The following is a 13,139-nucleotide window of genomic DNA, read 5'->3' as shown; positions in this document are numbered from 1 at the left end:
CCTGGCATGCCATGATGCCAACACAACATCAACAACAACAACAACATAATAATAATAATAATAATAATAATAATAATAATAATAATAATAATAATAATAATAATACAGAAATTTTAATATTTTTTCGCCTTTGCACATCGATCGCTTATATATCTAATGGCCACCCAAACTAGTGGCCATGCCGCTGGAAGAAGACCAGTAACCTGTGTAGGATCCCACCATTCAGGGTTACTTTGAAGCCTAATACTGTTCTCGATTCCACATCTTGACCGGTAGACATCCCGGTATATTGCAGGGTAATATAAAAAATACGTAAAAACAAGCAACTACAGTTACTAGTTTAGAAAATAAGCACCTGACAGCTTTGTCGGCTATCCTTGGTCAAATTGCCTTACTGTTTACCATTGCTGTATACCTGAACTATCTAGAGCTCTCTGCACACTATAAACTGTATTATCCCACAACCTACATGCACCGCATACCTGTATAGGCTATCTATATTTATGCTGATCTGTATAGTTACATAATTTATATCTATCCAATTTTACTAATTATTATTATTACTGTATTATTATTATTACTTGTCTCATATTCCTGGTGCTACACTTAACCTATTTATAGCCATACACTAACTTAGTCTTATAATTAAAACCATATACTCAATTTGGCGATATAGTGAAGCTAGTAAGTAATACATTTAACTTAGTAGTTTAAATGATACCAGCCAATCCCGTAATCAGCAGCCTCGAGCACCCGGTAGGTTATGACGCTCTATTGGCAACTGTGGACGAAGGAGGTCCTGTCCCGCCTGACTCCAACGTGCGCGGAGGAGAAGGGGAAGGGGAAGGAAGGAGGAAGGAAGGAAAATAGAAAAGGGAAGAAGAAAGAGGGTTGGGATTACACAAGATAAGATAATAGAATAGGTCATATTCATTAGTGTCATATTATAAAGTGAAATACACATCACATTGTCTAGTTCTGTCCGTGTGTTGTTGGCCATACTGGGTACTTCTTATCACAGAATTTATCATATTTGCGAGTAGTGTTCCAGCTATCAGGTCTCTGTGCATTCCTCAGTTCTTCAAATTCAGAGTTCATGATTTTAAGGTGTGTTTTTATTGGATAAGCATGCCAAGGCCACGGTCAATATTTTCTTTTCCTGATTCCAACGTAGGACAGATCCACAGAAGCTCAATTACCAAGGTTGTTCTCCTTAGCAGTTATCACATTTATTTAATATCATATATCATTTTAGACATTAAGGCTAACGGGCTGAGCCATTCGTCGATTGCATAGCACTTTGAGAGTCACAGAATACCACACCACCTTTATTGTCTGTAAAGGCTTTTCTGAACTGATTTGCACATCCCGTTTAAAGAAATCGGTGACACTCCTACTACGCCACTATCTATACGGAGTCTTTTGTGGAAGGTTGAAGACGGTCAGGGTTACTTTGAATCTTAAAAAGTTTGTCATAAGACATGGTTAAGTAAAGAGCAAATGAGAAGGTACGGGCATAGGTGATGTTAATTCCAAAGCTATTACCAACAAGGGTTCTGAGAGGGTTGATTCGCTCCACGAAGTTTGCCGATGAAGTTCGTATCATTAAGATTAATTATTGGATATCTAAAGGAGCTACCTAGTTTTAAGAGGGTGAGCAGGGCGAAGATTGAGGATCCTTGTCTTGTCAATAGACTGACTAGAGATTATAAAACTACATTCCAGTCTTCCTGGTGATTTTTTTTACCCGAGCACAGGTCTGGGACCTGGGGGTCAAAAACAAATAAATTGAACCACAAATATAAACAGAAATTAAAAAAAATCTGTATATTATATAATGTGTTGTCAAAGTAAGAAAAACAATTGAGACCTGCAATTGTGTGTTAATGAGGCAGAATGTCAGTCAGTCAGATCAGCAAGCAATCTGGGATTTAGTCACAATTTTAGTGATGCCATGTGACAGCAGGGTCTATTAGACAACACAGTATGCTTCCAATATCTTCCCAGGCGGTACTCGACTCCCTGTTTGATAGCTGCCCACTACCTACTAAATACATCCAGTAAGACTTGGAGCCTGGGTTTGGTCTGTGCCATACAGATACCATCCACATAACATATAACAGCTGCAGTGGGTTGAAGTGGAATGTCAAATAATAAGCAAAGGACTTACATTCCTCCCTGGGGCGTGCCAAGTGCAAATGTTCTCATTCTGAATTGAATTGAACTGAAACAGTTTATTTAGCCAGAAGAACACAGATACAGACTGGTACCTTTAATTCTCCCAAACTCTATTAGCTACGTCAAAGCCTGATTTGATCCACAAATGCTGTTTGTGTTTTATCCTCGAGTGTGTGTATATTATATATATATATATATATATCGATTGTTTATGTCTTTGAGTTAATAATCATTTATTAATAGAGATAGGTTTTAACAAGAGAGTCAGAAATCAATCACACAATAACAGTGAAAATAAACTTCCGCATGTGTGTGTGTGTGAGATTGAGGGACAGTATTTACAACGTGTCTTAACATATTTAACTCAATAGCTTGGCTTGAGGGGCAGCAAACTCCTAGCCAAAAAACACGTGTTTGGCCGAGCCACCTGAGCACCGCTAGCTCCATAGCGCCCAACTGGATAACAGCACTACATAATCACTTATCCTGCTGAGGCCCACCGCCATAACCTCAACTACCCGCTAAGAAAATTATTTTTTAGCCTATATTTGCCTCTCATTCTCATTCACTCTTAATAAATATGAATCCACAACAACATGTAGATATACGAGTATATTCTTATGTTCAGGAGAGAGAAATGAGTCAGCACATAAATACATCAATTACATAGTATATTAGCGCAACACTGGCTTCCCATTAATATTTACTTGTATTAAATATGACTCTAAATTCACTATCCGATGATCAATCATATAATTAACAAATTAAATACGATAGAGAATAATAAGAGAGCTTCTCCGTAACACGAGGTTAGCGCTCAATGCCGACGGTCCCATGGTGTAATGGTTAGCACTTTGGACTCTGAATCCAACAATCCGAGTTCGAGTCTCGGTGGGACCTGAGGTTTTATACATGTTGAGTAACTAACTGAGAATTGATTTTCATTAATGCTTTCGAACATGTTATATGTAATTCATGTATGTTTATAATACTTGTATTAAGAAAAAATTATAATTCCTAAAATGTAAGGATAAATAAGTAAGTAATCTGTTTACATTGTTTTGATTACTGTGCTTCTACTGTACAGTACAGTGTGTTTATGTGTATACAGTATAATAAATCACAAACTGTATGTACTTGTACTATGTTCCTGTAACTACTGGTTCTGAGAGAATAAGATAAGACTGCAATTGCATTTGCTTTAGACTTAGTTGCTACATCCGCTATGGTCATTTTAAGCACAGCATACGGTATAGTATAAAAATAGTAAGAATTATAAGTAAAGTGTCTACAATGATGCAGTATATGACAAATGTCTTCTATGTAAACTTAAATAATCTTCTACACAGATAACCAATTGGTTTAACATGTATATAGACTATACATGTACAATTCAACAGTGTATGGACAACGCAGGTGTAGACGGTGTACAGTACATACGATACAAGAAGCGGTACTTCGGATAATTATGCACAATTTGTGTACGCTAATGGTTGGGTACATTTTATTCGTAGTTAAATTAAGCAGATCTCCTAGCTGATAACACAGACTCTATACAATATGTCAACAAAGGGAATTATTACTTTATATGTACAGTATGTAAAAAAAAATTGCTTGTACTGGAATTAAATATTTTGGAAAATAAACTGGGTCGGATTCTCATACAAAATTCATTTATAGAAATTAACATATGCTGGCTTTGTTAGGCTATCCTTGGTCGAATCGACTTAAGTTACTGGTTAACGTTATTTGTGTAAGCAGTCTGTGTACATGTTGAATCAGTTTGAAATTGTATGGCGTTTTTACTGTATAAATATGAACATGCAACTCTTAAAATATATCACATCTCGGCTGGCTCCTGGCTCAGCACCCTTTGTGGGCGGGCTTTGGGGTGGAACAGGGTATATTGTATACATTGTGTTTAACGAATTCGTGATTAATGACATTTATTCTTCACTTGTCGATTCCTTGAAGTACTGACTATAAGTGTTTGTGCAACATTTATAATCAGTATTGCACGAACTGGGGAAAGAAAGAGACGAGTGGCAGCGGTGGGGCAAACTGGCCCGCCCACCCTGACAGCGATCCATACGCCCAGGGGTTGTAGTATTGCAAACCTTCTCTGACGACACTAACACTGTTTTTGTTTTTTTATTCATTAATTCTCAAATAATAGGTATAACTTTTTCCTGTGACTGTTACGACTTAATGTCGTTTACCATCATAAGATAGCCAAATTATACCTAAAGTAGGTTAGGCTAGGTTAGGTTTGTTTTTTACTATGAAACTATTTATGTATATGTATTATGATGATTTTCATGATCGTCCATAACCATTCAAAAAAGTTCTCGATTTTCTTTGCCTAAAAAAACAGCAGTATGTTTATTCTAGCTTTCAATCGTCTTCTAGGTTCGTTTATGTTGATGTACTGTATTACTAAGTCCCAAAGATAGTTTCATTATTCTTTTATTGTTATTATAAAAAGGTAAAGAGAAATAGTACTGTACTATATTGTCATTAATTGAGATATATGAAATTTAATAATAAATATTTTTGTTTCCTTAACAGGTAAGGGAGACTAAACTGAGTTACGGAGCTACATGTAAGTACTGTATTGTGAAGTTTATATAACTGACTGTTAAGGCACGATACGATATCCATCATTTACACCAGTTTTTACTATATCTTGGTATGCTTAAAACTGTATATTTTATCCCTTTTATTACATGCACTATTTAAATATAAATTAATATTTATTCAGAAACAATAATAAAAAAACACGTACAAGCACAAATACTTAAATAGTGAGTCTCAAACTCGACTCACGATCAATGTAATTATCAGGCTCTGTCGTCTTGCACACACGTGGGTTACACTTGAAAATCTCGCCGATATTCAAAACACCATACGAATTGGTTATCTGTCAAGAGTTCCTAGGTGAGATAACATTAACCAACAAAAACCAGGATTCACAAAGTTCCGCATACGTTAACTTTCCCCTAATATAACTTTATATCTATCTGATGCTCTGCAAAGTCAACACACAGGCAGATGCGTGAATAGCGTACTGTACTTTATAGTTACTCCGAGGTTTAACTACAAGCTTTCTCTCACCCTTACTTATACGGGGACAAAAATCAACTCATAAAACTTTGAAATTTCCAGGTTAATTATCCAGATTTTCAAAGATTTGTACAATGACTGTTTCTCGTAACTCAAGACGAGGAATATGTGCCTGGAGGATTGAATCTAATCAATTAAAGTACCGTCTTCATATCTGAGGGTTGGCTACCGCAGTCCTCCACTCTAAGCGTTTTAAGGCTGTTTTTACCAATCCTCCCAGATTTTAATTTCACGTCGTGGCGAGGAACGCACTGTGGGACCCCTGGGGTGTGAGTCAGTGTTCCATACTGTGGGATCCGAGCGCGTGAGTTGTGCTTCACCCTGTGGAACCCCGGGCGAGTTAGTGCTTCACCCTGTGGGACCTCGGGCGCGTGAGTTAGTGCTTCACATTGTACATAGCCAAATTAAGTGTACGGTAAGCGATGCCATGCTTGTAGTAAGACGGTGTACTTGATTGCATTTTAATTAGTGGATCACAGTCGAATGGTACCCCAGTCTTTATGATGCGGACCAGTGTAGAAACTTTAGAGATTTTCAGCCCATAGAATTTGTTGGTAATACGTGAGTTCCCTGATCCAAACTCGGTTATAAAATGAGATATCAAGATCAAACCTTAATTTATTTCAATGTAACTATTTTTTTCTAAAATTCAAAAGACATCTTGTGCTCAATAGTAATGTTCATGCGTGAAAAGACGGGTGACACTCCCGTCTAATGTAAAGCCCTCCGGACTGTATAGCAAGTACTCATTACGTAACATATATTATTCACGTTAAAGAGAAAAAAACAACATAGGAAACATATATGAACTGATATTTTACTGACTGCATTACTTACTCTACCTATGTATATGTGTGTGTGTATAGTCGTTATAAAATTCACAATTTCATTTAGAATTTAAGGGTTGACAAATCTTTGTAATTGAAGTATATATTTAAGGCACCTTAGTAATATCTGAACATTAACATATAGTCTATCTGAGTTCTAGGAGATACACATATTGTGTTATCTCCTGCAAGCTCTACAAGTTAAGACATATCACTGATGCATAACTTTGAGAAAAAAATTTTCTTATATGAATGAAGCCAAAAGAAATGTAATTTATGTAATGACGTAGTCATGAAGTCTCTAAAGCCATACACTATCTTTATCTTTTTAATAGCTTCTGGGAAATATTAGAAAATTTAGGTGCATAAACAACGTGTAGTTTAATTACATAAAAATTTTGATACCATGCACAAAGCGTTAAGTAAGTTACCTTTCTTATTATTTGTAGCTACGCCGCCCCTCGCCACCCATTAATTTGTTTTCTTGCCTGTCTGGGTTATATCTAAGGTACTTTTTTAATCACGGAAGCTGAAATTTGGATACAATAGTGACCAAATGCCTTGGTAATTTCTTTTTTAAACTCACATCTCTCCTCTTATACAGTACAGTACATGGTATGGCAAGGGGGCGGTGTACATTGAACGTATCACTACGTGCTATATATTTTTATATATGTTTTCCTTTATCTTACATCCAATTGCATTTTTGTTATACTTCATTTATGTGAAAATATATCATGTCTGACTTGTGTCTACCTAAGCTTTACAGGCGGAGGGATCCCATGGCCACCACCGGTCACACCTCCTCTTGTTGACTGATGCTGAGAGTCCCACTACTAACACGGCGGAACTCTGCAAAATCTCGTTCCAAAGATAATAATTTTTCTTTAAATAATGCTAATATAATTAAGTTTAGGATGTCAGATGATATAAAAGACAATGCATTGAAAAAGACGGGGTGGTAAACTCAAATGGCAGACCATCATTTATAACCTCAATCTGAAAGCAATGCAACAGTTCAGAAACGAGATTTTGCCGAATTTCGCTGGTCCAGGCAATATGCCAAGACTTAAACTTCTCAAGCAAATGATGAGGAAGTAACTTGTTTAAGAGGGAACCTAAAAAGTATTAATAAAGCTAATAACACACTGTTGATGTGTTAAGGTAAGTGTTCATTTCGACTTACCAACGAAGACGAATTCTTGATAGGTCACTAACGTATCTTAATGCACATGCTATTTTTATATATGGATTTCTTCCACAATTAGATATAGAACATCAAGGAAACGAAGGAGTTAAATTCTTTAAGGAATAATTGAAAGTTTGCATGAAATTTCGACACTTAAATTCAGTTCGTTGGTAAGTCAGTCTTAAAGATCTAATCAATTAAAGTCAGCGAAGAGGTAAGTCGGGAAATAAACAATAATAAGGGAAGAAAAATAACAACTGATAATTCAGGAGAAGTCAGTATGGTACTTCAACAAATCAGTCATCCACTGTAAGTCACTCGTCAGTCATTTAAGTCAGTCAGCAAGTACAGTATGTAAGTCAGAGGTGAATCACTCGGCAAGTCAGTTCAATAAAGAAATCAGAAACACAACGTCAATTAGTAAGGGAGTCACGGTCGCGCGGATCAGTCAAGAAAGCGGTGGGTATATTATTGAGCCGTGAAGTAACTCGTTTGGTCAGCCGCTACGTAAGTCATCAAAGTCAGTCAGTCAGTCGTCAGTCAGTCAGTGAAGTCATCTAAGTCAGTCACTCGTCAGTCAGTGAAGTCAGATCAGTCCAGTCACGCTTCAGTTATGGTCAAACGAGATCCGTAAGTTGGTTAAACACTCAGACGGAAGTCGGTAAGTTAGCTAGTCAGTGAATCAGTCAGGAGAGGTCTAGGTAAGTAATAAGTCACGTCCTGTCAGTCACTAGGATCAGTAAGATCCTCATCAGTCGGGAAACAAAATCAGAAGCCATAGAGTCTAGCACATCAGCAGCTCAGTCCACCCAGCTCGCATAGTCAGTAAGTCAGTTCAGTGGCAATTCAGCAGCGAAACTCAGGTTCAGAAAGACCTACATCGTTCAATGATTCGCTGAACTGTTGGTAGGTAGTTGAAATGAAAGTAATTACACTATCTTGATACAGTAGTTGACTTTGAAGGATATTAAAGAGGAACATTACGATTTAGGTGTAGTTAATAATGACTACAGTACTACCAACCAACATCACTACTACACGTACTAACTTACTGAAATAAGTCCCGTAGGCTTGATTGCCCGTTAGGGTCAATGAGATTACAACACACTGTAGACCAGCTATTTTTCGGCACTGGCACCTCAGTTGACCGACTTCCCACCCAAAATATTAGGCGCCTATTCACAGCTAGGTGGACTATGGGTGCCTTGGATGCGAACCGGCAACCTGTAACATAGGAGAGCGCTGTATCCACTTGGTCTTCTCACTTCTTTTAATACTAATAAGCTTTTTTCATAGTGTTATTTATAATATGCGTGTTAGTGTGTGTTAGTGTTAGTGTTTGTGTGTGTGTGTGTGTTAGTGTTAGTGTGTGTGTGTTAGTGTGTGTGTGTGTGTGTGTGTGTGTGTGTGTGTGTGTGTGTGTGTGTGTGTGTGTGTGTGTGTGTGTGTGTGTGTGTGTGTGTGTGTGTGTGTGTGAATACAGGCAATATAATGCCTATACGAAAAGAAATCGCACCCGACTAAAATATTTCGAAGCAAATATATTATTTATAGTAGGGAAGAGATACCTTGTGTAGTCCAGTGTCTACTCTATTAGGAGAGATCAACCTGTATTTTTTGTTCTATATTTCCCTCGTTCCAAACAATCAATCTTCTTAATGCCTTAGACATCAACTATGAGATTATTGTTTGTCAATTCAAAACGTGTTCACATCCTCTCCGCTGTTTGTCTACTTAATGTCTCTTCACCGTTGAGTTACATAACCAGCACAAGGCTTCCTACATGGCTCTAATAAAAAGCTTTTTACACTATCTAACACAAAAGCTTGGTTTAGTACCTGTCTTTATTCTTTATTATTGGTTACAGGATTCCTTAAATCTCGAAGCTTTGCCAATTACAATATTGGTTTTTTATTAGCTTGGTTAAAATGCCAGTTCTTCTATAATACTGCTCCTGTACAGTAACAATGTTTTTCAAGGATCCTAACAAGGCGCAGTTCGTTATTAGGTTTGATGCACGATAATCTGGCCCAACTTCACCCTGTTCTAAGGATTTCTTATGTTGAAGTTTGGCCATTATCAGTCTCTCTAACCATTTTTTGCACTAACGTCTAACACCAAATCTGATTTATTTATAGAAATCTAACACTATACTTTGGCTCGGTATTAGTGTTTCTACCGATTGGTCTCACACTTGACTCCTCGCATTAAGTATAGATGGATTACATGACGATCAGGATCCCTAGCTTATTTCACCTGTTAACTAAACACCTTAACAGTAACCTAACCAAGCCTAACTTAAACTACCCTAACCAAAGCTAAGCTAACCACCTATTTAATAATGAGGTGTTTACTTATCAGGTGAAATAAAGCAGGGATTCCCTTTTTTCATGATATTCATATACATAATTTCCAGGCTTATGACTTGACACCTACCAGAACGAGCCTTCTAAAAGCTGGCCCAGCGACAAGTCTAGTCAACACCAATAAGTTTCTAGTACTTAACGCCCAGATCAGTACAGGTATCCAGGGCAAGTTGGTTCGCAACTAACTTTCTAATGTTAGAAGCTTCCAACATGACAACCTGGTTCAACTCGAGGCTTCTAGCACTATAAACTGATCCACTACTAGGCTTATATTACTAAATTTGGTAAGCTCAAAGCTATTCCAACACTATGCGTCTAACATTAAAACTATAGCAACAGGCTCCCACAGCTAAAGCTTATACCAGTATTAGGCTGCTGCAACTAAAACTTATATCAGCACTAGGCTACTGCAACTAAAACTTATACTGGTACTAGGCTGCTAATTAAAACTTATACCGGTACTAGGCTGCTACACGCCTACAGCTAAAATTTATACCAGCAGTAGGCTTCTAATGTTGATAACAAATACCCCATGACAGAAAGATTTCCAGTTCAGCTACACACAAGAGTTCCCAACCCTCAACTCCAGTAGGTGGTTCAACCTTCGAACAAGGTGAGTAATTTCAGTTTACATTTATGTGATTTATCAAAAGATTTCTTATAACGTTCGCTGTGTCCAGTTTAATATACTTCTTCCATGTCTATCCTTTTAAATCAACGATTCAATAATATTTACTGCCCCTTTACCCCATCCCGTGTTCGGGTGCCGCGCAAAGCGCGTGCCCCGGGGTTTGCTTTCATTTTATTTGTTGATTGTCCGGGTGGTATCTCTAGCACTCTGTCGCTAGAGAGCTTAAATTGAACACAAAAGTGCTCTGGATTTTCTTAACACATATTGTTCATGACATGGCATGGAGTGTGGTGTACATTGAACATACCACTCCAGTACTTATTTTCATACTGTTATATTGATAGTATTCCTTATCTTGAAGTCCCACATATAATTGATCGTGTTTTTGTTGATAGGGAAAATGCACCATTGTGACAAGTTTGTGTAACTATTATATTTTGGTTTAACATAAAATATACTAGTGTGAAGCTAATTAATTTAATTTCTTGATATTTTATCCGTGTTCATACATAATTTTCATGTTAAAATGTATATTGAAAAACTTCCACTAATTAATATATCAATCCACTGTATAATTATCATACATGATAATAATAAATTTGAATGTAACGCTGCAAACAACTCAGCATTTCAGTATAAAACACGAGAATAGTCAAAATACTTATAATAACTTAAAAACATCAATTACAATGGTCACAGGTCTGGTACTCTCGTGGATGTCTCAAAATCACCATTTTCAAAAAATTAGTAAAAAAAAATATCAGCCTTTTAAAATGTCCCATTTCTGGAAAAATTTTGTCACCCTTTTTATGCGCTTTTTTCTTCTTAATACGCAAAAAACGATAATTGTATTATTCCTTTTATTAGAACTTCCTGCAACAGTGAACCAATACGCATAATAAATTATTGTTGCAGAGACATACAGTACTTTGCTCCGATATCTTCATCACAGCAATGACAAAATTAATAAACTTTGTTAAGTTTCGGAAATCGATTCCGAAAAAGAGTAACCTTTCTTGTACTTGGAAACACCCTGACTAAATAGCACTAAATACAGATGCAATAATTTTTCAACACGAGAATGCCAAGGCCTGTGTCAGGAAGTGTGTGTATCATTATTTTTCTGTTCAGCGAAAAAGTAAAGTAAATAAACTCCATCTTTCGTTCTGGATCTTCACGGTTTGGTGAATTGTCAATCTTGTTAATAGATATAAATGATCTTATTATAATTTTATGCGCTACTTTAAAAAAGAAAGAACTTACTTTCATATCCGGTACAAATAAAAGCAACTATCTTAAAGAGGCGTGGTGAAATTTTACGTTATTTCTGGACGCGAGCGTAAGATCGATTCTTGCAATGAAACATATTTCTTCTTCATTGTCAGTTCTCTGCAGCATTTTGAACACTTGCACATCCTGCCAACTAATAGATGTTGACAGATAACTTGCGATACGATAATGGACATGTGAGAGGTACTTGTCACTTACAGTATCGTATCGCAATATGGCTTCTCCTTCAGTCCTACTCCTTGAGGTAGAACAACAAGTATACGAACATGCCGTACAGTTTACTAAGAATCCAATGCTACTCGAAAAGTATTAGACACGAATTAATCCTATAATGTGGGTTTGATTTCAACTATATGTTTTTCATCATTTATAAAATTATTAGATTTAAGAACCTATTGTGCGAGAAAAAAATATATATATGGGATTTGCGCAGATCATCTTCTGGAAAGTGAAGGTTAGAAAAAAAGTCATCCAAGCTCTGTCGTTTATTGAAAATTTAAGCTAGGTTTCGCCCCGACAGGCCAGAATTTTCGGTGGAATGTTTACGGTATTTTTTATTTATTTTTATTTATTTTTTTTAGTACAAAGCACTTGCAGACATTGCGAAGTGTCTTGTGATCAGTTTTTCGCAATATTTTGACCCTGCAACATTGTCAATTAATTTTGATACCCATTTTTATCGGTAAAGCAGGAACAGCATTTTTTTTATTATTAAAACAAATTTGACGTAGTTTTACATTCTGATTTCGAATATATATATATATATATATATATATATATATATATATATATATATATATATATATATATATATATATATATATATATATATATATATATATATATATATATATATATATATATATATATATATATGATCTTAGCTTTCGTCTTTATTGAAGATGTCTTGAATAAAGACGAAAGCTAAGTGCTCCGTTGTTTCTTTTCCTGTGTGATTTTATCAAGATTTATCTTATCCACGTTTTCATGGATCTACATGAAATATATATATATATATATATATATATATATATATATATATATATCAGCAATGGACTTGTTACGTGGAAAGAATAGTTTCATAATGAAGAAACCAGGGGAAAAACAAACTTGATTTAGTTGGGTTTCTTTAATTACTAACGTTTCAGAAAATCATTTCCATCATCAGAGCCTAGAAAACAGACAATGTAAAAAAAAAAAATACAGGTAATATACAATACGAAACATTATTCTCAAATTTGCCTTCCGAAAAAAAGTTCGAGAGCATTATAATTAAGAAAACAATAAAAATGACGGGAGACCTACGCAAACAAAAATAAATCTGAAGAAAAAAACCATACAGGAGGTATTACCTTAATAATTGAGATGAGTCTTAGAGAGAAAACACAACAGCTCTCGGGAAGCCATATCACAAATGAGTGGTTTTACTTTGTATTGATATAAGGCTTCCATTATGAGGAGGTCCGCCTCACAGTTACCCCGCCAAGAATTGAGAAATCAACTGCGAAACGGGTGGTCAAGTTGGTGGGCGTGGT

At 36.1% G+C, this 13,139-nt stretch overlaps 1 protein-coding gene and 1 non-coding gene across 2 annotated transcripts in view; both read left to right on the top strand.

The window, feature by feature from the left end:
- The window catches only part of LOC121855418 (trypsin-1-like), a 33,760-nt gene that overhangs the window by 15,591 nt on the left and 5,030 nt on the right, over positions 1-13,139 (top strand). The window lies entirely within an intron of this gene.
- On the top strand, positions 3,007-3,078 carry Trnaq-cug. Its single transcript has one exon. It is a non-coding gene; the product is annotated as a tRNA-Gln (tRNA).

This window comes from Homarus americanus, unplaced genomic scaffold, assembly GCF_018991925.1.
Source record: "Homarus americanus isolate GMGI-L3 unplaced genomic scaffold, GMGI_Hamer_2.0 scaffold45299, whole genome shotgun sequence".
NCBI lineage: Eukaryota > Metazoa > Arthropoda > Malacostraca > Decapoda > Nephropidae > Homarus > Homarus americanus.
This window is presented reverse-complemented; position numbering and strand designations above follow the sequence as displayed.